Below are 26,001 nucleotides of genomic sequence, written 5' to 3' on the forward strand. Positions count from 1 at the left end.
TCCACCATCTTGTCAGGACCTGTTCCTCTCAGGGAATGGCTGAAGAAATTATGGTATATGATTGTGATAGAATATTATTGAAATAATGAAGGGGATAGTTTCAGAAAAATGGGAGGAAGACTTATATAGGCTGATGCAAAGTGAAGTGAGCAGAACTAGGAAAACATTGTACATAATAATAACTATATTTTATTAATAACCAACTATCAAGGACTTAGTTTCTCTGATCAGTGAAATGGTTCATGACAATTCCAAAGGACTCATGATAAAAAATACTATCTACTTCCATAGATGAATAATAAAATCTGAATATAAAGCATAATTTTTCTTGTAATATGGCTAATGTGGAAGTGTTTTGCATTACTTATGTATTTAATGGGCAGCGTATTTCTTTTGGATGGGGCATTATATTTCTTGTTTTCTCAATGGAAGAGGAAGGGAGAGAATTTCGAATTGAAAGTTTAAAAATATATAGTAACAACAACAAAGAATTATTGTGTTCTGAAAAAAATCTGATTCCTGGCTGGCATCTTTCTCAATCCAATAAACTCTCCTTACTTTCTTATATCCTCTCCCACTTAGTACTTTCTCAATTCTGCAGTCCCTTCTTTGGAGAACAAGTTGCTTAGCAGTAGAATTTTTCTATTAGAATTTAAGCTCCTTGAGGGCAGGAACTTTCTTGTTTGTATTCCCACTGTTGATTACAGTGTTTGACACACAGTAAGCATTTAAAAATGCTTTATCTATCCTATTGACAACCATAGTTTAGTTAATCTCATTACTAACTTTTTCCCAGGTCTTGAAACAAAAAACTCAATTGACTGAATTGATTGTGAATCTTCTAGCATAGTTCCCAGAAACTGATAGAAATCCCACTTTCTGTAATTCAGGAAACTCACTTTCTGTAGTTCAGCAGAAAACCCCAGTAATTAGATTACTGGCATTCTTTCCTGAGACTGTAGTTGTCCTAGGATGGTAGCCCTGTGTGGTGGATTTGATTATAGTCTCTCTCACCCTGATTAAAGGCTTGTTATTATAACTACTACTGTGGTAGTTCTGTTTATTTTTCAGGGTGACACTATGATAATTCAAAGCCCTACCAACAATGTATTAAATTCCCTTCTGGTTTCCTGATTCCCAAACCAGCATGCCAGTAGTGTTAGGGAGCTTGAGGTTGGGGCTGAGGTTGAGCTCCTTCTCTCCCTTCCAGCTTCATAACCCAATGGAACCCACCAGTATCCAGTGGCCAGAGAAACAAGATCTAACATACCTTCTTCCCCATACATTGCCAATACCCACCATGATGGATGGTGATAAGACAGAGGTCTAGCCAATGGAAGCCCAATCCTTGGAATATGCACAGTGTGCTTTGCCTATACAAGCTCATGCAGCAGTGGCCTGGAAATTGGGTAGTCTGTTCCAACAAGTCATAATGATGTATAATGAAAAGGTCTGACTTCCCAATTCAGAAAATACACAGGTGTTCTAAAGACAGGTAGGTGGTGCAGTGGATAGAGCACTCAGTTCAGAGTCAGGAACACTTGAGATCAAATCCAGCCTCAGATGCTTAAACCCTCTTTGCCTCAATTTCCTCACCTATAAAATGATTTGAGGAATGACATGGCAAACCACTTTAGTCTCTTTGCCAAGAAAACCCCAAAAAGAAGTCATAGAGAACTAGAAATGACTGAATAACCATAACATAGATATTTAACCATAATTTAATCAGTTCTCTTACTCAACAGAGAAGAGTCTTCCAGTTGCCTGCTGACCTGGAACTGAGAATGTATTCACAAGGCCACCAACAAAGACCTTTTCTCTTTCCCAGCTGCATTAGAGTGAGAGAGAAACAAACTGTAGGCCTCTGGATGGGGAAAGGCCTCAGGCATTTTCCACTTGGAAGTTGGCATTTGGCAGGAGAATTTTGGGCTCTCCTTTTTGTATTTGTTCTTTCCTGCTCTTAGCCAATGTTTGTTAGTGCAATGTATTACAAACGTTTATACTTAAAGGAAGTTCTAAAATGGCAAAGTTTACCCTGTCAATTAAAATTCTCCCCACTTAATCCTATTACATCATGAAATAAAGAACAAAATTCCTTCAACAAGCTAAACCAAAGGTATAAAGTTTATTTAGGATTTTGGATTTATCTAACAAAAATCTAGTCACATTAATGCTAGTGTATTTTTGGAGAAATTATCTTCCTGGAACCAATTATTTCCTCTTTAGCTATTTTCCATTCAGTTTGGCCTAAAGTGAACAAAGAGATATTTCTCTTAATTGAATTAAACAAAGACACTGCCATTCTTAGTTGGGTCACCACAAACAAGGATCAAGTGTCTTAGTTTCAGGGAACTGAGATTCCTTCCTGAACTTGATTGAGAATTCTTTTTCAAATATTTCAAAGCCTGAATAGTTCTTTGATTCAGATAAAACCAAGGACTTCAGTGCAAAATACTGTTTCTTTGGCACTATTAAGTCTTCCAATAAGGTTTTACTAATATTTAGATGACACCAAAGACTTGAAACTATGATATTATTTCTTAATATTTAGTTTAAAAATATAGTAATTTATACAGTTGTATATTATACTCAAAGACCCTTTAGATAATAAAATCATATCAATAGATGATCTATACCTGCTGAATAACAGCACCTGGTTATTTAAAGGAAAAATTAATCCCTAAAGATATTAAAGAGGAAAAGGACCCACATTTAAAATAACATTTCTAGGAGAATTTTTTTAATGATGAAGTACTGGAAACTAAGGAGATGTCCATCATTTGGGGAATAGCCCAGTAAGTCATGTTATATACCTGAAATAATTCTATTGTGCTATTAGAAATTGTGAAAGGGATAATTTTAGAGAACCTGCATTTTTAATGAGTGTGGATGAAAAAGATCATGGGAAATATTAGCAAAGAATCTACATTAAATAATAAAGGGCAAAATGACAGAACTTAAAGGGGTTATGGAAAAATAGGGACACTGATACATTGTTGGTAGAACTATCAACTGATCCAGCCATTTGGGGCAGCAATCTGGAATTATACCCAAAGAGTTATAAAACTGTGTATACCTTTTGACAATAATACCACTATTAGATTCATTTCCTAATGTGATCAAAGGAAAAGGAAAAGAAACTCTACATGTTCTAAAATATAGCAGTTCTTTGTGTGATGGCAAAGAACTGGAAACTGAAGGGATGTTCATCAACTGGAGAATGACTGAACAACTTGTGGCATATTATTGTAATTCAATTGTATTACAATACAATATATAGTAATGTAATATTGTTGTAATATAAGGAATTCTATAGTGACATGAGAAATGATAAAAAGATCATAAAAAAAATCTGGAAAGACATGAAATGTGGTAAAGTGAAGTTAGTGGAACCAAGAGAACATCATACGTGATAACAACAATAATATATGATTATCAATTGTGAATGTCAACTATTATCAACAGGATAAGGATCCAGGACAAATTATATACTATAATTAGTTAGATTTGAATCAGGAATGTGTTTTGTCTTAATATTTGTTGTTGTTAAGTTGTTTTAATCATGTCTAACTCTTCATAATACCCTTTGCAGTTTTCATGGCAAAGACACTGGAGTAGTTTGCCATTTCCTTCTCTAACTCATTGCACAGATGAGGAATTGAGGCCAAGTTAAATAACATTCTCAGTTTCAGGTCAGCAGGCAACTGAAAGGCTCTTCCTACAAGGAGCTAATTTACTAATAGAGGAAGATAGCACATAAGGGAATACCCAGAAGTCAGGAGAAAAAGAATATCCATGTGGAGATATGACATGGCAGATAGACTGCAGGAAGTGTAGAAAATGATAGTCTAGGTTCCCAACAAGATAAGGCACAAGGCTCACCTCTTCGAATCATATCTAGGGGTAGAGAAATGGCTTATATGCACAAAAATATTTATGGTAGCACTTTTTACTAAATCAAAGAACTAGAAATAAAGTAGGTTTCTACCAAGTGAACAAATTGTAATATATGAATGTAATGGGACATGACTGTGCCACAAGAAAAAATGAAACATTATTGAAATCTGGGAGGACTTATATGAACTAAAACTGAACGAGGTGAGTAGAACCATGAAAACAATTTGCACAATGACTTTAGAATTGTAAAGAAGAAAAATTGAGAACTCTGATTGTTGCAAATAATAAAAAATGTCTGCATGAGATGAAGCATGCTGTCCAAATCTTGACATTGAGGTGATGGACTAGAGGTGCAGAAAGAGATACACATATTCAGATACAGCCAATAGGTATATAATGATGGTCAAAAAGAACTGGAGTTTTAATTTCTGGCTCTCTAACAAATGGAAAAAAAACATGGGCAGTGAGGGGTAGAGCCTATGGCAGTAGAGAAAAAGGCACCCAAGGCACACGAGGGTATCCTGAAACCCCAAGTGGAAGGTGTATCTGACCTGGCTCTGGGAGAGAAGACAAGAAAAAAACTTGCTGCAGCATTCTATTTTATTTTATTATACTCACTGATTACAATAGAAGGATCTGAGTATATCTGGATATATATTAATGGTTTATTTTTTTTGCAAGATTGAGTTAATCCAGGTATTTTTAAAAATAAATATTCATCCATTTCATTGAAGTTGTTGATTTTATTAGCATGTAACTGGGCAAGATAGTTTCTAATAATTTCCTTAGTTTTTTAAATTTATCGTTTCTTGATACTGATGATTTGGTTTTCTTCCTTAAAAACCAAATGAGCTAACAATTTATTTTTATATTTTTTTAAACCCTTAACTTCTGTGTATTGGCTCCTAAGTGGAAGAGTGGTAAGGGTGGGCAATGGGGGTCAAGTGACTTGCCCAGGGTCACACAGCTGGGAAGTGTCTGAGGCCGGCTTTGAACCTAGGACCTCCCATCTCTAACAATTTATTTTTCAGAAAATATAATTTGTATTGCATTGTGATTGGTACATGATATACTTAATATTTTTGCATTTCTACATTTTGGGGATTTTTATGCCCTGATAGGTAGCCAATTTCTGTAAAAGTTCCATGCACACTTGAAAAAATTTATATTCCCTCAATCATCACATCTGACTTTTCTAAAATTCTCTTTAGGTTCTTAACTTCTTTCTTATTTTTTGTGGGGGAGGGGTGGATCTGTCTTGATCTGAAAATGAATACTTGGAATTCTCCAGTTATAATTGCTATTTATTTCTCCCTGCAATTCATTCACCTTTTACTTTATGGGCCCAGATGTTATGACATTTAGCACAAAATATTAAATATTGTTATTAATTTATCATCTATGATGCTATTAAGCATAATATAAGATCCCTGTTTATTTTTATTAAAACTATTTTAGATTTTGTCTTATCTGGGATTATGATTTTTATCTCTGCTTTTTTTAGTTCAGCTGAAGCATAATAAATTTTCCCTACCTCCTCTTTAAAAATAATTTATGTTTTATTTTTCAATTATCGAGCACTTTTTTCCTTTCCTCTACTGGAAAAAAAAAAAAACAATTATGTGTAGTCAAGCAAAGCAAATTCCTGAATTAGCCATGTCCAAAAATATGTGTGTCATTCTGTATATTAATCCATCATATCTCTATCAGGAGGTGGACAGAATTCTTTACCCTCCAACCTCTGAATGTATAGTTGCTCATTGCACTAATTAGAGTACTTAATTCTTTAAAAAAAATTTTTACAGTGCACCTCAAGGGGTAGAGCCTACATGGTGGAAAAGATACCTAGACCCACCTGATCTCTATCAAATTACCTTCCAAAAATCTATGCTATAACATCTCAAAATGAATTCTGGAGCAGCATAATTCACAAAAGATAAGGTGAAATAACTTTTCAGCCCAAAACAAATTAAACAGCTGACACAAAAGATCTATTGCACTGAGTACAAAGCAGCATGCCAAGGCAAGTCCCACCATGGCAACTTGTCTTGGGGGTAAAGGCTTTTGGACTCTCAGCCACAGCTGATAAGCGGGGTCAGACAGCTGCTCAGAAGGAGATTACATAGATTCCTTTGCTGGCCTTTTAGGCTCAAGACTTTTGTCCTATTGCCTGTACACAGATGTAGGTCGTGGTCCTGGGGCATGGTCTCAGGGTAAAGAGGAGCACTAGCACACACCGGCATTTGTAGGCACAGGGCAGCAGGGGACCCTTATCCTAGTTCCAAGGCAGAAAAGAGTGCTTGTGGTTACTCACAGACCAGAACACAGTCTGAGAGAGTATTAAACACCCCTCTCCTTACTTCATACCACCTGGGAAGTGACATGAATATTTTTCATCCAATCTGAAAGAAAACAAAGAGGCATGTCTTTACATTAATACATGTTTACTGAGAGAGACCAGTGTCTGGGTCCTTAGGCTTCCTCACATCCAAAGACAATTGAATGAGAGTTTTTCCTTGCTTATATACCCTAAAATTACAATACATCTGGATATATTTTCCTGACAACAGATAGGGAGAGACAAAAGGGGTAAGAAATACAATGGATGAGGACCACATCTTCTGACATTACACCATGATATGTTTTTGAAATGGCTGGGATATACATCATCTTACAATGGGCAGGTACTGGCTTCTTGAGGAGGTGTCTCAGCTTCTTATTGAGTCCTAATTGGTTAGGATGGTCCTTAAGCTGACATGTTAGGCCATGACCTCCTTCAGATATGCCTTATATGGTCAGTAGACCTTCCGTTAGAGGATGCTTATCTTCCCATTACTGAGTCCCATGGTACCCAGGTCTTCTGCTTAGAGGATGCTCACCTTCCTATTGATGAGTCACGTGTTACACAGGCCTTCTGCCTGGATGGGGCCATACCCTATTGCAGAATGCTGCTTTATAGGAAAGTTACAGAAACAGCTAAATATGTTACATTCAGTTTGCTTAATAACCTCATAAAATAAAATTACTTTGCAATATAATTATTATAATTCTATTAATCACTAGTCATTTATTATCCCAGATTAATCACTTCCTTTAGCTAAATGCTGACTGATTCTAATATCTGGTGTCATATTTTAAAAAGAGCCAGGGATTCAGGGATTCTCATTCTCTTTAAAATTATAAGCAGATAGATTCCCAGTGACAGTTCTGGAGGCAGCTGCACACAGAACCTGAAGCTTGGAGCAGTGCTCCCTTCATCACAGTTATAGAGCCTAACTTTAATAGTTTTTTTAAGTTAAAAAAGGAAAAGGCTAGAAAATGAGCAAACATGAAAAAAGAAACTCAACATAGAGAGTTATTTTGGTGTCAGGGTAGACCAAAACACAAACTTAAAAGAAGACAATAAAGTCAATACTGCTACATCCAAAACCTCCAAGAAAAACATGTATTGTTCTCAAACCCCAAAAGAATTAATGAAGAGCTCAAAGGGGATTTTAAAAATCAAATAAGAGAGCTAGGAGAGAAATTGGAAAAAGAAATGAGAGTGATATAAGAAAATCATGAAAAAAGAGTCAACAGTTTGGTAAAGGAGACACAAAAAAATGCTGAAAGATTTAGGATCTTAAAAAAAAGAATAGGCTAATTGGTAAAAGAGGTACAAAAATCCAAAGAAGAAAAGTACAATTTAAAAAAAGCAGAATTGGCCAAATGGAAAAAGATATGCAAAAATACAAAGAAGAGAAAAAAACATATTGAAAGACAGAATTGGGCCTTTGGAGAAAGAGGTAAAAAAATTCACCAAGGAAAAGAATCCTTTAAAAAGTGGAATTGGGGGTCAGTCCCCAAGACCTTTTGCACCCTTGAGTGCCTGGGACCCCAGTCCCCAGAGCTGGGAAGATGGTTTGTGGCAGCTTTGCCTGCTCCAAGAAAGCCCTAGGTACACTCAACATGATTACATCATCAGGGGAGTCATTGCAGTAGGGGTCTTTATCCTCCTCATTGCCATGGTTGGACTCATTGGTGCAATCTACCATCATTAAGTTCTGCTTTTCTTTTATATGATTATACTTGGTTTGGTTTTTATCTTCCGACTTGGAATCTCTTGTTCCTGTCTGGCAATCAAAAGAAGCAAACAGAAAGATGTCATCAGTACCTATTGGTTGGTCATGAATAACAAGACCCAGAATGAACTGAAGACAAGTTAAGATTGTTGTGGCCTCTTCAACTCCATGGCCTTATACTTGTAGGACTATACTTTCTGTGCTACAACACACTGTAAGACCCATAGCTCAAAGTGCCAGATTTGTGGAGACAAATTCCTTAAACATTCAGATGAAGTACTGAAAATCCAGGAGGTGTTGAACTCTTCTTCAGCTTTATAGAGATCCTACGTGTGTGGCTAACAATGAGATTCTGGAATCAGAAGGACCCTCGAGCCAAACCCAGTGCCTTCCTATAGAGATTCTGATGCCCATGACCCTTCTTTTCCCCAGTCTCCCTGATGGTGGGGATTCCAGGGCCTTTTCCATGTAAGAAAAAGAGAAGAGGCCCTTCTTTGTTATAACCCCTAAGCTGATTGGATATGTAGGCTTCTGTCCTTGACATGATGTTTTAGGAATAGGCAGAGATAGGAAGATTCTGAGCATACCCTGATATCCCATGGAGAGGGTTTGTATTTATCAAATGCATGTGATTGAATGGGGCAGGAAGCCCCCTGCAAACTCCAGCCCTGCCAGCCTCCCCCTAGACTGGCTTGGTCTATCTTACCCTGCCCAAGATTTCTCCAAGATTAATCACAGCAAAGACACACAGCCAATCAGCCAAAATGGAAGCAATTTCTTTGGGGGTGGGATGGGTCGGTAAGAGTTCTCCAAAGGTGACAACTTTCTCATGTCACTAAGAACATAGGCTTTGTGTTTTTTAATATAGTGTAGTGAATGTAAAAATAAAAAACTTTTTAACCCTAAAAAAAAAAAGTACAATTGGCCAAATGGAAAAGGAGGTACAAAAACTCACTCAAAAAAACATATCTAACCAGTGGAAATACACATCTGCCATGGGGGGGAGGGGTAAGTCGAGGGGGTGAAGAGGAAAGTAAGAGCATGAATTATGTAACCATGTTAACTTTTCAAAAAAATAAATATTAATAAATGTTTAAAAAAACATATCTAATCAAGTGATACGATTTGTACAACCCAGTGGAATTGCTTGTTGGCTCTGGGAGGGGGGGTGGAAGAGGGGAAGAAAATAAATTAATTATGTAAACATGGGAAATTTTTTTTAATTCTAAAATTAAATAAAATTTTTAATTCTAAAATTAAAAAAAGAAAATCATATCTTAAAAATTAGAATTGGGGGAGTGGAAGCTAATGAGTAGAGTACATGAGACATCAAGAAATAATCAGTCAAAAGAATGAAAAACTAAAAGATGCAAAATATCTCTTTGGAAAAACAACTGACCTGGAAATTAAATCCAGGAGAGATAATCTAAGAATTGTCGGGCTGCCTGAAAACCATGACTAATCAGAGAGTAAGATAGAAATTAAAAGAAGCTATCTATAACCTCCTGAAAGATCTCAAATTCCAGAACTTTCAGGTTAAGGAGAAAATATTGCAAACAGTTAAAAAAACCCAATACAAATATTGTGGAGCCACAGTCAGTAGAAAATAAGACTTAGCAGCTTCTACAATAAAGGATTGGAGGATTTAAAATATGGTATTCCAGAGGGCAAAAGAGCTAGGACTGCAACCAAGAACCACCCAGCAAAATTGATCATGACCTTCAGGGGGGAAATGGGTATTCAATGTAATAGAGAACTTTCAGACATTCAATAAAATTAAACTGTTTATATCACTACATGGGAAGATGATTTTTATAACTCCCAAGAACTTATTATTATTAGGGCAGTTAAAAGGAATATGTATGTAGATAGAAGGCAAGGGTGTGAGTTGAATATTATGGGATGATATCTTTAAAAAATAAAATTAAGGCATGAGAAAAGGAATGAATTAGGAGAAGAGAGAAATAGAATGGAGTACATGAAACATCAAGAAATAATCAGTCAAAAGAATGAAAAACTAAAAGATGCAAAATATCTCTTTGGAAAAACAACTGACCTAGAAATTAAATCCAGGAGAGATAATCTAAGAATTGTCGGGCTGCCTGAAAACCATGGAGCATGTGAACCTTCTCAGTGGAATTGGCTCAGTGAGGGAAGAACATATACCATCTATTGGGTATAGAAATCTATCTTACTCTGTAGGAAAGTAGAGGGGAAAGGGATAAGAGAAGGGAGGTGTGGCTGATAGAAAAGAGGGTAAATTGGGGGATGTAGGGATCAGAGACTAAACAAGGGGTAATATGATGGAGAGTAATATACAATCATCATAATGGTGAAAAAAATTTTACAAGTTTCTGTAATAAAGGCCTCATTTTTCAAGTACACAGAGAAATGAGTCAAATGTTTATGAAAAGAAGTCATTCTCCAATTGATCATTAGTCAAAGGATATGAACAAGAAGTTCTCAGGCAAAGTAATTAAAGCTCTCTATAGTCATGCAAAAAATGCTCTAAATCATTATTAACTAGAGAAATGAAAATTAAGACAATCCCACAACTATCAGATTGGCTATTACAACAGAAAAGGAAAATAAGAAAACTTGGAAGGACGTGTGAAAATTGAGACACTAATGCACTGTCAGGGGAGTTGTAAACCAATTTAACCATTGTGAAGAACAATTTTGACCTATGTCCAAAGAGCTATAAAATAGTACATACCCTCTAACACATCAGTACCATTACTAGGTTTGTGTCCTAAAGAGGTAAAAAAGAAAAAGGGAAAGAATCTATATGTATAAAAATACTTAAAGCAGCTTTTTTTTTTTAAATGGGGGCAAAGAATTAGAAAGTGAGAAGATATCCACCAACTGGCAAATGGCTGAGTAAGTTATAGTATTTGATTGCAAGGGAATAATACAATTGTCCTCTAAGAAAAGATGAGAAGGAGAGGCTCAGAAAAATCTGGTAGGACTTAACGCCACCTGAAGCAGAATGAAGTATGCAGAACCAGGAGAATATTGTACATAGTGAAAGCAATACTGTACAAGGAACTACTTCGAACTATTCTCAGTAATACAATGATCCAAAATATCCCAAAGGACTCATGATAAAAAAACTGCCATCTGCTTCCAGTGAAAGAACCGACTGAGTCTGAATCTAGACCAAAGCAAACCTTTTTCACTTTCTTAATTTTTTTGTTCAAGTTTTCTTCCACAAAAAGATTACCATGGGAAAATGTTCAAATGTAAAATCTATATCAAATTGCTTATCATCTCACCAGGGATGAGGTTGAAGGGAAGGTGGGAGATAATTCAGTATTCAAAATTCTTTTTAAAATGCTGGAGGGGACAGCTGGGTGGCTCAGTGGATTGAGAGCCAGGCCCAGAGATGGGAGGTCCTGGGTTCAATCTGACCTGACCTCAGACACTTCCTGGCTGTGTGACCCTGGGCAAATTACTTGACATTGCCTAGCCCTTACTGCTCTTCTCCTTAGAACCAATAAATAGTATTGATTCTAAGATGGAAGGTAAGGGTTTTTAAAAAATAAAATTAAATAAAACAAAATAAAATGCTAGAAATGGTCTTTACATATAATTGGGGAAAATAAAATAATAAGACTTAAAAAAACATTCTCCTGTAGTTCAAATTTCCAACTTCTCTAAAAGCTATTGAAATAAATCTCTGAGATGCTTTGGGTCATGTTCAAACTGATAAAAATCTAGGTAAGCAAATGAAATCTTAATTCACCATGTTCCTCTGCCAGAGATCAATAATATCAATCTACTGATTGTTCAGAAGACCATTTAGAGCACATTGAACTTAGTATGGTGTGTTGTTTCATTTTAATTCTCTTTTTCAAAGTCCTGCATTGTATGCACTTTCCTATTTTCTCATTCTTTTCCCATCCCAATGCTATAAACAATGCATCTGGCATGCTGGACTTTGAGGTACCACTGACTATTAGTTTCTTCATATGGTTTCCAAGATCGCTTCCTTTTTCTAAGCTTTAGTTTTCTCATCTGTGCAAATGCAGGATTAGATGATCTCTTAATCCTTTTCCAACTCTAAATCCTATGGTGTGATCCTAAATAAAAACTAAGGTGTCATTGTGAATTCTGGAAACCCCAAGTTTGCCCATTTCCCTTCCATAGTTACTTTAAGGGAAGTCCCAAAGTGACTTTGTCTTAGCCCGAATAAAGGAATCTCTCAGCACCCATTAAGTGTCCTGAATAAGAGTAATAGAAATGCTCAAATGCTCAATCACCATTTTAGTCCTAAAAGTTTCCCTCATTATATCAGAGATCCCAAGAAGACCAACACCTGTGCAGGAACCATCCTTTTAGTATCCATCAATAGATCACTCCCTGATAACCCAGCCTGTGGCTACAGCCTTTTTCCCAAGCCTGCTTACCACCTGTCTGTATGTGTGACCTGTGACGTGTGACGTGTGATGTGCTTAATTCCCCAAAAAGTATATAAGATCCCTAAGTTCTATTATTCTTTGGAGCATGGTAGAGATACTGTTCCCAGAGTCGCAGAGCCCTTGACTCTGTGTGGTGGCTGAGCACTCTTTCCTGATTAAAGAAAGATTTGGTTTTGCTGACTACTTTAGTAGTTCTGGGTTTTTTCCAGGTTGACAATGGGGATAATAGTACTTTCACTCCTGAATTCATAGTATATTGAGAGCATCAAATGAGAGAATGACCATTAAAGTAATTTGAAAACTATAAAATATTAGTGATATGTCAGCTATTCATTTATTCAACAAGTATTTTTCAAGTACCTACTATTTGCAAGACATTGTTACTAGTGTTGGAGAAGATATAGAGATAAAATATATAGAGTCCCTTCTGTTAAGGAGTTTATAATCTAGTGGAAGAATAGAACTTAAATTAGAATATGATAAATAAATGTTTTTTTTTTTTTTAAAAACCCTTAACTTCTGTGTATTGGCTCCTAGGTGGAAGAGTGGTCAGGGTGGGCAATGGGGGTCAAGTGACTTGCTCAGGGTCACACAGCTGGGAAGTGTCTGAGGCCGGGTTTGAACCTAGGATCTCCTGTCTCTAGGCCTGACTCTCAATCCACTGAGCTATCCAGCTGCCCCCCCTAAATAAATGTTTAAAATGAGGAGAAATCACTTCCAACTGGGGAGCAGGGAAACTTAAATGGAGGAGACATTTGAATTGGTTCATGAAAGACAGGTAGGAAATTACTGTTGCAATGGGATGATTCTCTGGAAAAGGAAAGAATTGGGATACAGGGTTAAATTCAGGTGATACAAAAACAAAGGATACCAATAAAAATATTTAAAATGAAAAAGAAAGCAATAGGAAATTCAGACATAGCAATAACAAAGAACACTTATTTTTTGTTTTTGTTTCTGGATTTGGAAAAATGCTTTAATATATCACATCATGTGATCTTCACAGCAGCCCAATGAGATGGCTGCAATTATTACTCCTATTTTTCAGAGAAGGAAAATGAGGGTCAGATTAGGTGACTAGTTAAGGATATGAAGAAGAATTCAAACTCTGGTCTCCCCAACTCCAAGTCCAGTGTTCTTTCTTTTTGTTAATTTTTTTTTTCAATTACACATGGAAACGATTTTTTACAATTGTTTTCTGACATTTTATAATTCAATTTCTCTTTCTCCATACTCTAGCCTCTCCCACCAAGCAGTAAATAGTCTGATATAGGTTATATCAATGCTTTCATGCACTACATATTTTCATATAGCTCAGTGCCATGATGTGGGCTGATAGTGGGCAATAAGGGACAGTATTAGGACCAGGACCTTCATACTCTGAAATCTTGCATTTCTCACTAGTTAGCACTAGTTACACATCAACTGAAAACTCTGTAGTTTTGGTATTAGTCAAGTATGAATTGTAGAGTGTTCAATTATCCACTCTGGGTACTAGATTGATAACATTCTATGCTAGGCATCATCCCTACAAGGACAGAGAATCCAATCCCTCCCCCCCCTTTTTTTATGAATATGAATTGTGTGAAGAGAAAAAAATTTATTCTTCTCAGGGTGGGATTCCCTTACAGAAGGAAAACCTATTTAGGAATTCAAAATAACATCTCAAGGACATTTTGTTATTGCCATAGGCTCAGTGGATTGAGAGATCCCTTATCTCAAAGAAAGCAAACCATTAGGCTATCCTATCTCCTTATCTCCCCTGACCTTTAGAAGTCAGAAGAGCCACTCCTAAGGACATAGCTACCTCTTCATAACCTCCCCCCTATCTCAAGCTCAAGCTATGATGGGGCTCTTGCTGTGTAACCTGCCCTTTTCTAATTAGCTAGACTTCGATTGTAAGTTTGGCCCCCACACCATGGGAATCTGCATCACCATTAGGGCATGACCCCTTCTCATGAGAAAGATTAAGTTGCTCTCTATGAATTCAATTTCCATTTTTTCCCAATTCATGTAAAAACAACTGTTTATATTCACTTAAAAAAAATTATTTATTTTGGCAAAGAAGGTTAAATGATTTGCCCAGAGACACACAGCTACCAAGTGTCTGAGGCCAGATTGAACTCAGGTCCTCCTGACTTCCAGGCTCTGTGCTCTAGCTACTACACCACCTAGCTGCCCCTTTTGCATTTATTTTTTTTTTAAATTTGAGTTCCAAATTATTTCTCTTTCTCACTCTCCTCCCTAATCATTGAGAAGTCATGCAATTTGATATAGGATAAATATGTGGGGTCAATTTCCATATTAGACATGTAGTAAAAGAAAACACAGACCAAAAGTTAAAAAAAATTTATAATAAAACTAAGAGTTTATCTGAATTCAGACTCCATCAGTTCTTTTTCTGGAGGTGGAGAATATTTTTCATCATAAGCCCTTTGAGATTGTCTTAAATCATTGTATTGTTGCGAATAGCTTAAGTCAAAGACTTTTTATTACATTACTGTTGTTACTGTGTAAAATATTCCTCTAGTTCTGCTTACTTCACTGTTTCAGTTCAGGTAAGTCTTTTCAAGTTTTTCTAAAATTACCCTGCTTGTCTAAAAGTATCCTTCTTATAGCACAATAATATTTCTGCACAATCACATACCACAACTTGTTTAGCCATTCCCCAAGAACCATAACTTTTTCTTTTAAACCCCTTACTTTCTTAGATTCAGTTCCAAGACAGAATGGGATTAAGTGACTTGCCCAGGGTCACACACTAGAAGTGTCTGAGGCCAGATTTGAACTGAGGTCCTCTGGATTCCAGTACTTATGTTCTAGTCCACTGTGTTACCTAGCTGCTCCTGAACCCCATAACTTCTTATGGCAACCCAATTCATTTCTGGAAAATTGCAGCTGTTAGAAAGTTTTTCCTGACACCTAACCTAAATTTACCTTCTTGCCACTTTTGCCTTCTCAGGCCAAACTGAACAAGTCAAATCCTGCCTCCATATGGCAACCCTTTAAGTACTTGAAGGTAGTATAAAAATGTAATATTAATCTGCACCCCTTTTTTTAAAAATCTTTTTTTTTAAACCCTTGTACTTCGGTGTATTGTCTCATAAGTGGAAGATTGGTAAGGGTAGGCAATGGGGGTCAAGTGACTTGCCCAGGGTCACACAGCTGGGAAGTGTCTGAGGCCGGGTTTGAACCTAGGACCTCCTGTCTCTAGGCCTGACTCTCACTCCATTGAGCTACCCAGCTGCCCCCTCTGCACCCCTTTTTGACACACCAAGGCAATCTTGGCTTTTAAAGATTGAAAAATTTGATCTCAAAATTGAAGCTATAATGTGCTTCTTCCTCCTTGCTGAACCAGGATGGAAACATGTTCTTAGTTTGTTTATAAAAAAGCCTCTTGGGTAATGAAGTAACTAAGCAAGCTAGGCAAAGTCAGGCAGAGAAAAGTGGACATGTGTGTTGTAGGGTCATTCTAAACTTTAAGTGACTCTTAGAGTTCAGAAGAACTGCCTCTCATCCAGAGTGAGGTCTGAGCCCTCTAATCAAAGAGGCTTGGGGAAAGGCTGTCATGAAGAGCATAAAGTGGAGTTAAGGGGAGGAAGTAGGGTCTTTTTTTCCTTGGCATCCCAGACTGAATGGTTAAGAGAGTGCTGACATGGGTGGTCTGACTTGGGGCTGGCATAGCTAGACTTTGGGAGGAAGTGGCAGCTAAGAGAGCAGTCAGCCATATGTGGCTGGTGTCTTTTCTTTCCCTGGCCTCCTTTTTATTATTTAATAAATAAATAACTACAAATTAAGATATGGTCTCAAGAGGATTTTAATCATAACGGTAGCTATTATGACCTACCCCACCCCACCAACACATACAGCTTGAGACTTATCTATTCCAGGCTAACCATGTTTAATTCCTTCAACCAGTCCTCATATATCATGGACTCAAGAACCTTCATCAACCTGATTTCCCTCCAATGGACATACGTGATGCTTTCAATGTCTTCTTTAAATTGTGCTGCTCCATACGGAACCTAGTATTTTAGATTTCGTCTGATCAGGGCAGAGACATTCTTTTCCTTTCCAGATGCTATACTCTTTTTATTGCACACAGAGATCAAATCAGTATATGTGCCATATCACATTGCTGACATATGGAGTTTGTGGTCCATTAAAATCCCTAAATTTTTTTTCAGAACAACTGCTATCTGTTTCTCTAAGATCATATGTTTGTGAAGCTGGCTTTTTGTATCCATATACAAGACTTTTATTTCTACTTGGTTTCATCTTATTAGCTTTATCCCAAAGCTCTAGTGTGTCAAGCTCCTTTTAGGTCTTGACTCTATCACACAAGATATTGGCTATCTCTCTCAGCATTATGTTCTCTCTCTCTCTTTCTCTCTCTTCCCCCCCCCCCCCCCTATAATTCTTACCTTCTGTCTAAGTATTGGTTCTAAGGCAGAAAAGTGGTAAGAACTAGGCAATGGAAGTTAAGTGACTGCTAGGAAGTATCTTAGACCAGATTTGAACCCAGGCTCCCTGAACTCCAGGCATGGCTCTCCATCCACTAAACGACTAGCTGCCCCCATTGTGTTTTTTTATAATATGATGAATGTGCCATCTCTACATTCAGTCAAATCACTGATTAAAAAAAAAAGTTCACTAGCCTAGCACCAAGGACAGATCACTGGGATGCTCCACTGGAAACCTGCCACACCACTGATGAAGCACTAAAAATTATTCTTTGAGTCTGTCCATCTAAGCAATTCTGAATTCATCTAATTGTATTCTCATCTAATCTATATCTTTCTATTTTCTCTGTAAGAATAGTATGATTGAGAGTCAGACCTAGAGATGGAAGGTCCTAGGTTCAAATCTGACTCAGATACTTCCCAGCTATGTGACCCTGGGCAAGTCACTTGACCCCCTTGCCCACCCTTACCACTCTTCCACCTAGGAGCCAATTCACAGAAGTTAAGGGTTAAAAAAAAAAAGAATAATAAAAAAAAAGAATAGTATGAGATATTGTATCAAAAACTGATAAATTCTAGGTAAACTATTTCTATAATAACTATCATTCTTAATCTATTATTTTAGTAATAATGATAAAAATGGAAATAAAGTTGCTCTGGCATGATTAATTCTTTTTTAAAATTTTATTTAATTAATTTAGAATATTTTCCCATGGTTACATGATTCATATTGTTTCCCTCCTCTCCTCCCTCCCCCTTCCTGTGGTCAATGAGCAATTCAACTGGGTTTTATATGTATGGCATTATTTATTCTTGAGGAAGCTACCCTAGCACTCTGTAATAACTGCTTTCCTTTACTTTCCTTTTTTCAATTAATATGATTTTATTTTGTCTCCTTCCCATTGTGTGTGAGGAAACTCTTGTAGAAATACATATGATCACAGGATTAAGCAAGACGATTCTTTTATTGATTATGTCCAAAAATACAGACAGAGAATGTGTGTGTGTGTGTGTGTGTGTGTGAGTGTGTGTGTGTGTGTGTGTGTGTGTGTGAGAGAGAGAGAGAGAGAGAGAGAAATAGGACATTTGTCCTTCTCTAATCTTGAAGTATCTTTCTTCTTTCAATGTTTTTTATGACCTTTCAAATATCTCTGACAGTGACTCAGCAATCACAGCTGCTTAAAAAATTTTATTTTATTTTTTGATAACTGAGTATTTAGTTCCTTTGGGCCAAGTGAGGCCAATTTACTTTCCCCTCTCAGCTCACTAAGTCTTTTTTGTTTTTTGTTTTTAAATTTTAGACTTTTATTGTATTGCACTAAGGAATAGCAGGGTAGTTACACAACATTCTCTTTCATTTTCTGTTCTGAACATCCAAGGTATAATTTGCAAGTCCTCAAGAATATCTTATCACTGGATTGTAACAATAATTAGAATACCAAATTTCTTACTAAGTGACTTTTACAAATGAAAACATTTAAAATAGCTTTAAATGCATTCCAAGATAATTTAGTATATATTCTTAGTAAGTTCATTTATGCTTAAGGATTAAATTATATGAATTGCATGGAACTATTATTCCTAGGTCATGCAATATATAGGACTAATATTCAAATGTTAAGAAAAAAATTCCATCAACCTTATTTTTGCAAATATATCCATGTAATCTTCTTCATGATACATGAAGAAACCTGTGAGGTTTTCAACAAGGTTACATATACAGTTTTCGGTCCTTCGAAAGCACTTGATCTCTACAGCTAATTTATAATTAGCATTTCAATAGAACCAAAACAAACTACTATAAGCTCCTGTAAACAAAAACTTCCAACAGGCTAAGGACAGTCAATAATTAATATAATTATTCAGAAAATTATTATAGCTGTTCCTAGGGAGTACAAGTTCAAACCTGTCAATACCAGAGGTAATCCTTTTATATTCACTTATACATAATTCCATTTAATTTCTTTGTCTGGGCATAACATATGAAAAGTCCACAAATAAAAATGTGGAAACATTTTACAAATAAGGAGTCTTTTTTTTTTTTTTAAGTAACTGATCATATTCCATAAGCTAATCTTGGAAACGAGTTCTTGTTGGCCAGAATCCTTTCAACTTTGTGGCTTTTGCATGCACTTTAACTGGACTGAGTGTATTGAATATCATAAATCATGCCATATAGGTAGTAAAAAATTGATAGTAAGTAAAAAGCTAATTTGCACCATCCTTCTTTCTGGCAGTATGCTAGAATATCTGTGTTCATGATGGTTGTAGGATCATAAAGTCCTGGTCCACTCATCACTGGCCTTTTTATAAACCTCCAAATATGATATGCCAAGAGTGGCATATTGAGACCCAGCGTAAGTAAGCCACTCTGCTGCATAGAGAAACATGACACAGAAGAAAGCATGGATGAGGTATTCTGGAAGTACAAGAGGATTGAGTGTATTACATTGATCCATAGGATTCTTGTAATCAGCCTTCAGTTCATCAAATGCTATAATGTGCCAGATGGCAAAGAAGATGAGCGCAGCAGTGAGCAGCAGTGCCAGTGTGTAGCAGAAGGCAGCGGATGTGAACCCCATGGCCCCACCTCAGCTCACCAACTCTTAACGCTTTTTCCATGTCATTTTTAGGTTTTTGTCTTCTGTATTAGAATGTAAACCCCACAGGTGGCAGCTAGATAGTACAGTGGATAGAGGACCCAGCCTGGAGTTGGGAGAACCTGGGTTCCAATCTGACCTCAGCAGTTTCTTATCTATGTGTGACCCTAGGCAAGTCTTTTCATTTGCTAAGTCCTTGCCCTCCAGTCCTAGAGTTGATAATAAGACAGAAGGTAAATATTGGGGGGTAAAAAAGGATGTAAGCTTCTAGAGAAAAGGAAAAGTCTTATTTTCTTGTATTTGTGTCCTCAGCATTTAGCACATCACCTGGATCATAATACATGCTTAATGCTGCGTCTGTATATCTCTCTAGCAGTCTGTCTATCTACTTCTCAGTCTATCACAGCTGGATGCTCTTTATCACCTCTTTAGGCTGGTATCACTTCCTCCTCCTTGGTGCATTTTGTTCCATCATTTCTAGTAAAAAGGTCACTTTCCTAGGCAGAGGAAACAGCAGCAAGGGTGGCTCTGCCCACTTTCTCAGTAGTCATTATCATCATCCCACCCCATCCTCTCCATGCCCAGGAAAGGGAAGAATCTCCTTTCTGAGCTCCTAATTTTTATTCTCTTACTATAGATGGAAAATCTCCAGCCCTTTTTGCAGTCCTTCATTTTCCTTCCCAGCAGGTTTATTCTTCTCTCTAGCACTCCAGAAACTCTAGTAACAGGATGCTGTTAGTTATGCAACACTCTCACATTCTTCTCCTTTGTGGCCAAGCCACCTAGGGAATTACTCTTTTGGGTTAAGCCTTCTATTTTACATATGGGTAGAGGGAGGAGATTGGATGGGAAGAGGTAGTTTAAAAAGAAAATATTCCAGAGAAGGAGTGTTCTCTCCCCCCCCCCCCCCCCAGCCCTGGAGCACTGGATTTTGTCAGAGTTGGAAGGGTGGGGTGGAAACACTTATTTATTCCAATTCTACAATTTTACAAGTGATTAAACTAAAAGGTTCTGTTGTTATTAGGACCCAGAATCAAGAGCTGACTTATAGAGTACCTGAGCTGTGATCAGGTCACAATCTTTAGAGCCTTGGTTGCCTCCTCTCTAAAATGAAAATTTTACTGGCATTGCCTATCTCATAGGGCTGTAGAAATGGGATTTATCAGTGTATTCACGGGTTTCTTTTGGGATTTTGGTTATGTGTGACTTTGCTCTTACAACAACGACCAATATGGAAGTGCATTTTGCAAGACAATAAAATAAAATAAAAAAGAAATAGGATTTATTTTGTATCCTTGCAGAGTTGGAAGACTATGGGTGTAAAATATTACTAGACTTGGATATGTGTTACAGTTACCTAATACCTACTGCTCTTTCTTCTTTGTTACAAGGAATGACTTTCTAGGGAGTAGAGAGAAGGACAGAATTTGGAAATGAAGGCGATGTAAAAGCAAAATAGATTGATAAAAGATTTAAAAATATAAAATAAATGTCAGCTATTATCAAAGCACTCAACCAGGGTTCCTTGGATAGCAAGGTGAGATTTGAATCCAGACCTCCTAACATTAAACCCAGTGTTCTTTTTACTTCACTTTACTTCTCTTCCAATCTGGCAGCTAGAGTCAGAAAATGCCCTGAAGGGCCTGAGGGCCCCATTAGGAGGCAGCATCTGAACAAAAGGAGTCACCTCCTTCCCAGACCTAAGACATCACATTTTTACATACTTTGTCCATAATAGGAATTGGGGGAGGGAACTGGAGCCCCTGTGGTTGGTACTGATTGAACCAGAATTCAAGGCCCGGCTCTATTTATGACCCATTCTGCCCCTCCCTTAGGGTGGGAACTGGACTCTCATCTCAGAGGGTCATCTCCTAACTGCTCCTGTTATCTGGAGTGTCCATGGAATCATCTCCCTGCTCTCTCCTGCTTCCCACACTACTGTTGCTACTGTTTCATGGTGAGTGTCTCCTGGCCTTGAGTGGCCCATCCTCCGGAAACTGCTCAACCCTAGAGAATCCTCCATCCTTCAACTCTTTCTTTCATGTGTTCCTGTACCTTTTCTGGCCTCTTACCCCTTCCTTGGGAAGGGTTCCTGGGAGACTCCGTTGCCACATGATTTAGTAAATACCAAAGTGGCTGGGGAGGGAGGGAGTCTAGATGATCTACCCAGGGAAACCTGGAAAAAGATCCAGGGCTGAAAGCAGGGAGAAGACCCTTTTGCTTTGGCCTAGTCTCATCTCCCTTCTCAACGCTTCTAAGTCTGAGGATGCTATAAGGATAACCTACACCCTAGTCTTCTCTCCTTTTTAATCTCTCCTAGGTGTCCATGGGAACAGCCTGCCAACTGGTAAGTAACTAATCCTGGAAAAGATAGTGAGGGCAGTCAGTCTTTTGGTCTAGCATCTGGGCTACAACCTGGGGATCAACTCTATAGTGTAAGAATCAGAGGTTTTGGGTTCAAGTCCTAGTTTCCATACTAAATTCTGTTCCCTTAGAGAAACTTTATCACCTTTCAAAGCTTCCATTTCCTTTTCTCTAGAGTGTAGTTAATACTGCTTTATCTAGCTCCCAGTGTTATTTATAAGGAAGGCACTCTGTAAACTGGGAAGCAGTATATGGCCTAGAATTATCACCTAAATGTTGCAGGTTTAAAAATCTTTGAGTCTTGGGAGGGGGTGGTGGTTTGTATGGAAAGAATGAGGAGCAGGAATGGGCCAGAAGAGCAAGGAGGGCTCCGATACATGGGAGGGGACAATGCGTATTGGGGTAAGAAAGGCCAGTGGACAGTGTGAAGATTGGAAAGAAACTGACTTGGGGGGGTGGGGAGTGGGGCCCAAGAGGGTTCTCAAAAGCCTTTACTTTCTCAACAGTGTGTGGGCACTCAAAAATACAAAAGAGAATTGTAGGAGGGCAGAATGCCAAGGAAGGACAATGGCCATGGCAGGTCAGCTTAAGGACCTCTTCAGGGAAACATATCTGTGGAGGCTCTGTCATCCATCCCAGTTGGGTGCTGACTGCTGCTCACTGCTTTGAAATCTTTAACAGGTAGTAAAGTCCCCGGCAAGTCTCCAGCTGTGGGATTTGGGGTGGGAGGTGACAGAGATGTTGTTAAACCTTATCTCTATTCCTACCTTGAATTTCCTACCCTAATCCACCCTTCCTGAACTATGTAATTTGAGGAAAGTGGGATGAGAGAAGGAGGAAGAGGGAACAGTCCCTTCAGTAATTCTCTTGTACTCCCTAAAATCCACACAGTCTTCTGGAAACCACTCCCCCCAAAGTTCCCTTTCGATGACACATGGATGCTCCTTCTTGAGCAAGTCACGTATCTTCCCTGGGTCTCAATTTTCTTATCTATAAAATGTAAGATCTTAGCTTAGATGACCTCTTAAGTAACTTCCCTTCCAGGTTTAAATCTGTGCTGTGAGCCTTCCTTTTTATCTTTAGTGCCCCAAAGACAAATGGGGAAGTTTTTGAAGTGACTTTATTAACTATGAGAGAGAGAGAGACAGAGAGACAGACAGACAGACAGACAGAGACAGAGAGAGAGAGAGAGAGGGGGGCAGTGTAATACAGTGGAAAGGGTCTTGTAATAGATAGGCAGCAAGTTGCTAGTTGCAGTCCCTATTATTACTGCTTCCTCCAACTTCCCTCTCTTTCTCTGGGCCTCAGTTCTTCATCTGAACAAATGTGGGGATAATATTATCCTCGCTGTTTGCCTCTCTGAATTGTTGTAAGAGAAGCATTTAAAAAGAGCTAAAGAAAAGTGAGCTATTAGTATCTTCTGACTTCCATAAGATCCTCCCGCCCTCCCAGATCACAGCCCCTCCAAGTCCTAGTAGGCAGTCTTCATTAATTCCTCTCTAAGTAGGTAGGTTAATTAGGTGGGTAACAGTAGTCAGCTAGCTAATCAGACTTAGGTCCCCAGACAATAGGCAGAAAAGTTGCATCTGGATTATGGAATCAGAATTTTTCTAGCTTGGTAAAACTTGCCCAGAGCTTGGGCTTTCCTGGCATAGTCTTTGAGTTCAGGTCCCATCTCCCATCCTCTACCCCCACCCCCATGGCACAATAAGTTGCTGGAAGAAGATTGGGTTTTGTTTTTTTGTCTGAACCTGGGATTTCAATGGTGGGGAGATCTCCTGTGTGAGGAGACTCCCTGGACCAAGGCAAATTGGCACTTGCCCTTCAATTTCTGGTCTTAGAAGACTTCTTGGCACAATTGAGACATGAAGTGACTTCCTGAGGTTCATAGGGTCAGCATTAGTAGAGGTGGCACTTGGAAGGGAAGCATGGGCTCCACCCACCATGCCACACTCTTTCCCTCTGGTGGAAAGATTCCTTCTTTAAAACACTCAAATCCATTTAATCTGACCACTGCTAGCAGATTCCTGAGCCCATTCTTATCTAATGAATCCTTTAGCCTGTGACTCTGCCTTGATAATTCCTGAGAAGCCAAATAGCTTCTTTTTTCATGCAACTCTTCTGCTTTTGTCTGTCAAAACCCTTCCCACTCCCCACCACCCCATCTCCTTAGAGTTTTAAACTGCAGCCAAGATCACAGAAGATCTAGGCCAGAGAATAGGAATGTCCAAGGGTGAGAAGAGGCCTGAGAGATCACCTAGAAGCTTCAGTTTCTTCAAGGTTCAACTTAAGGGCCACATTCTGTGGCAAGCCTTTCCTGATCTTCAGGATGCTTGTGCTCTCTCTCCCTTCTCAAAACAGCTTGTCCTCACTTATCTCTGTAAATATCGGGCTGCCTCAGCAAAAAGTTAGCTCCCCGAGGGCAAGGGCTAATCTTTGTCTTGTCTTTGTGTTTCCTGTACTTAGCAGAGTGCTTTAAACAGGTAGTAGGCTCTCTGATGTTAATAAATAAATATAATAAATATAAATTAATAATGCTTTTTATTAATAAATTCTTGAACGAATGGCCCCAATCCAAATCTCTCATTTTACAAATAGAGACACAGAGAAGTGACTTATGCAAGGTCACATAGTCATTTAGGAGGAGAACCAGGACAGATAGCCTTTTTCCTACATCCAGTAAAACCACATTAGATAACTATCCCCATCTATAGACATAAAACCAGTCCTGGGAGAGACAAGAGAGGGAAGAACTTATAGTTTGGGGCTCTTAATAGGTTCTTAAATAAATGCTTGTTGATTTGAAATTTATTTATTCTAGGTCAGTGGATAGAGGCAGGTCTAGAGTCTGGAAGACCTGTGTTCAAATTTAGCCTTAGATACATCCTAGCTATGTGACCCTCAGCAACTCACTTAACTCCAATTGCCTTGTTCTTGTTGCTCTTTTTGCAAGTGATACTAGAAAGAAAGAAATGTGTGTGCTGAATTAATCAATGAATTAGCATTTATCTAAAAAAAAGCAAACCACTTAACTTCCATCTTAGAATTAATACTAAGTATTAATTTCAAGATAGAAGGACAATAAGGGCTAGGCAACTGGGGTTAATGATTTTCCCAGGGTTATACAGCTTGGAAGTGTCCAAGGTTACATTTGATGAGCCACCTAGCTGCGCCCCCCCCCCCACAAATATTTATTTAAAAAAGTTTGCATTTCTATAGCACCTAATATACTTTAATATATTTATTTATATTTGTAATATATATTTATATATTTATACTTTAATATATTTATATATCTCAATTGATCTTCATAACAATGCTGTGAGGTGGGTACTATTATTACCATTTTATAGATAAAGAAACTGAGACTAAGAGAGGTTAAAATTATTTTGGAGGGTAATACACCTAGTAAATTTCTAAGGGATTTGAATTCCAGTTTTCCTGACTCCCAAGTCTGTCACTCTTTACACATTATTCCAACTAACTGCCACCTCGGTGGGTGTTGGGAATACACAATTACAAAGAATGAAACAATCCCAGCTCTGCAGGAGCTTCCATTCTAATAGAGAAGAAAATAAGTACACATAAAGATAAAGAGAATAAATATGAATCTTGTTTTTCAATCATGTCTAACTCTTCACGACCCCATTAGGGGTTTTCTTGGTAGAGATCCAGGAATGGTTTGCCATTTTCCTCCAATTCATTTTACAGATGAGGAAACTGAGGCAAAGAGAGTTAAGTGATTTGCCCAGGTTCACACAGCTAGTCTATGTCTGAGGCTGGATTTGAACTCAGGAAGATGAATCTTTCTAATTCCTGACCCAGGACTCAATATCAACCCATTAAGTCCCAGGTAGTTTGGGAGGAAGGGCACTGATCTTTTTCTCAAGCTCTGCAGCCCCTCAGTTGGCCTCATGTTTACTTCCTTTCCAGTTCCAGTCTCCGGTTCGAGTTCCCAGAGGTTCCAGTTCCTTCATCTTATCTCTTAAAGTTGGGAGAGCTGCAGCTGTATACAAATCCACACAATTCCTTCTACACAACTGTGAAAAGAATCTTCATTCACCCTTCCTTCCACTGGAGATCCTTTAAAGCAGACGTTGCTTTGCTACAACTGGACTCCCCCGTTCAGATCACCCCTGTCTGCCTCCCAGCACCACAGATCCACTTTCCTTCTGGCACCCTGTGCTGGATGACT

At 38.1% G+C, this 26,001-nt stretch overlaps 3 pseudogenes; 2 read left to right on the forward strand and 1 right to left on the reverse strand.

The window, feature by feature from the left end:
• Window positions 1-7,794: 7,794 nt before the first annotated feature.
• On the forward strand, window positions 7,795-8,356 carry LOC123230957 (annotated as a pseudogene).
• Window positions 8,357-18,976: 10,620 nt separating this feature from the next.
• On the reverse strand, window positions 18,977-19,424 carry LOC123248819 (annotated as a pseudogene).
• Window positions 19,425-22,138: 2,714 nt separating this feature from the next.
• The window catches only part of LOC123248827, a 17,724-nt pseudogene continuing 13,861 nt past the window's right edge, over window positions 22,139-26,001 (forward strand).

The sequence above is a fragment of the Gracilinanus agilis genome, chromosome 1, assembly GCF_016433145.1.
Source record: "Gracilinanus agilis isolate LMUSP501 chromosome 1, AgileGrace, whole genome shotgun sequence".
Taxonomy (NCBI): domain Eukaryota; kingdom Metazoa; phylum Chordata; class Mammalia; order Didelphimorphia; family Didelphidae; genus Gracilinanus; species Gracilinanus agilis.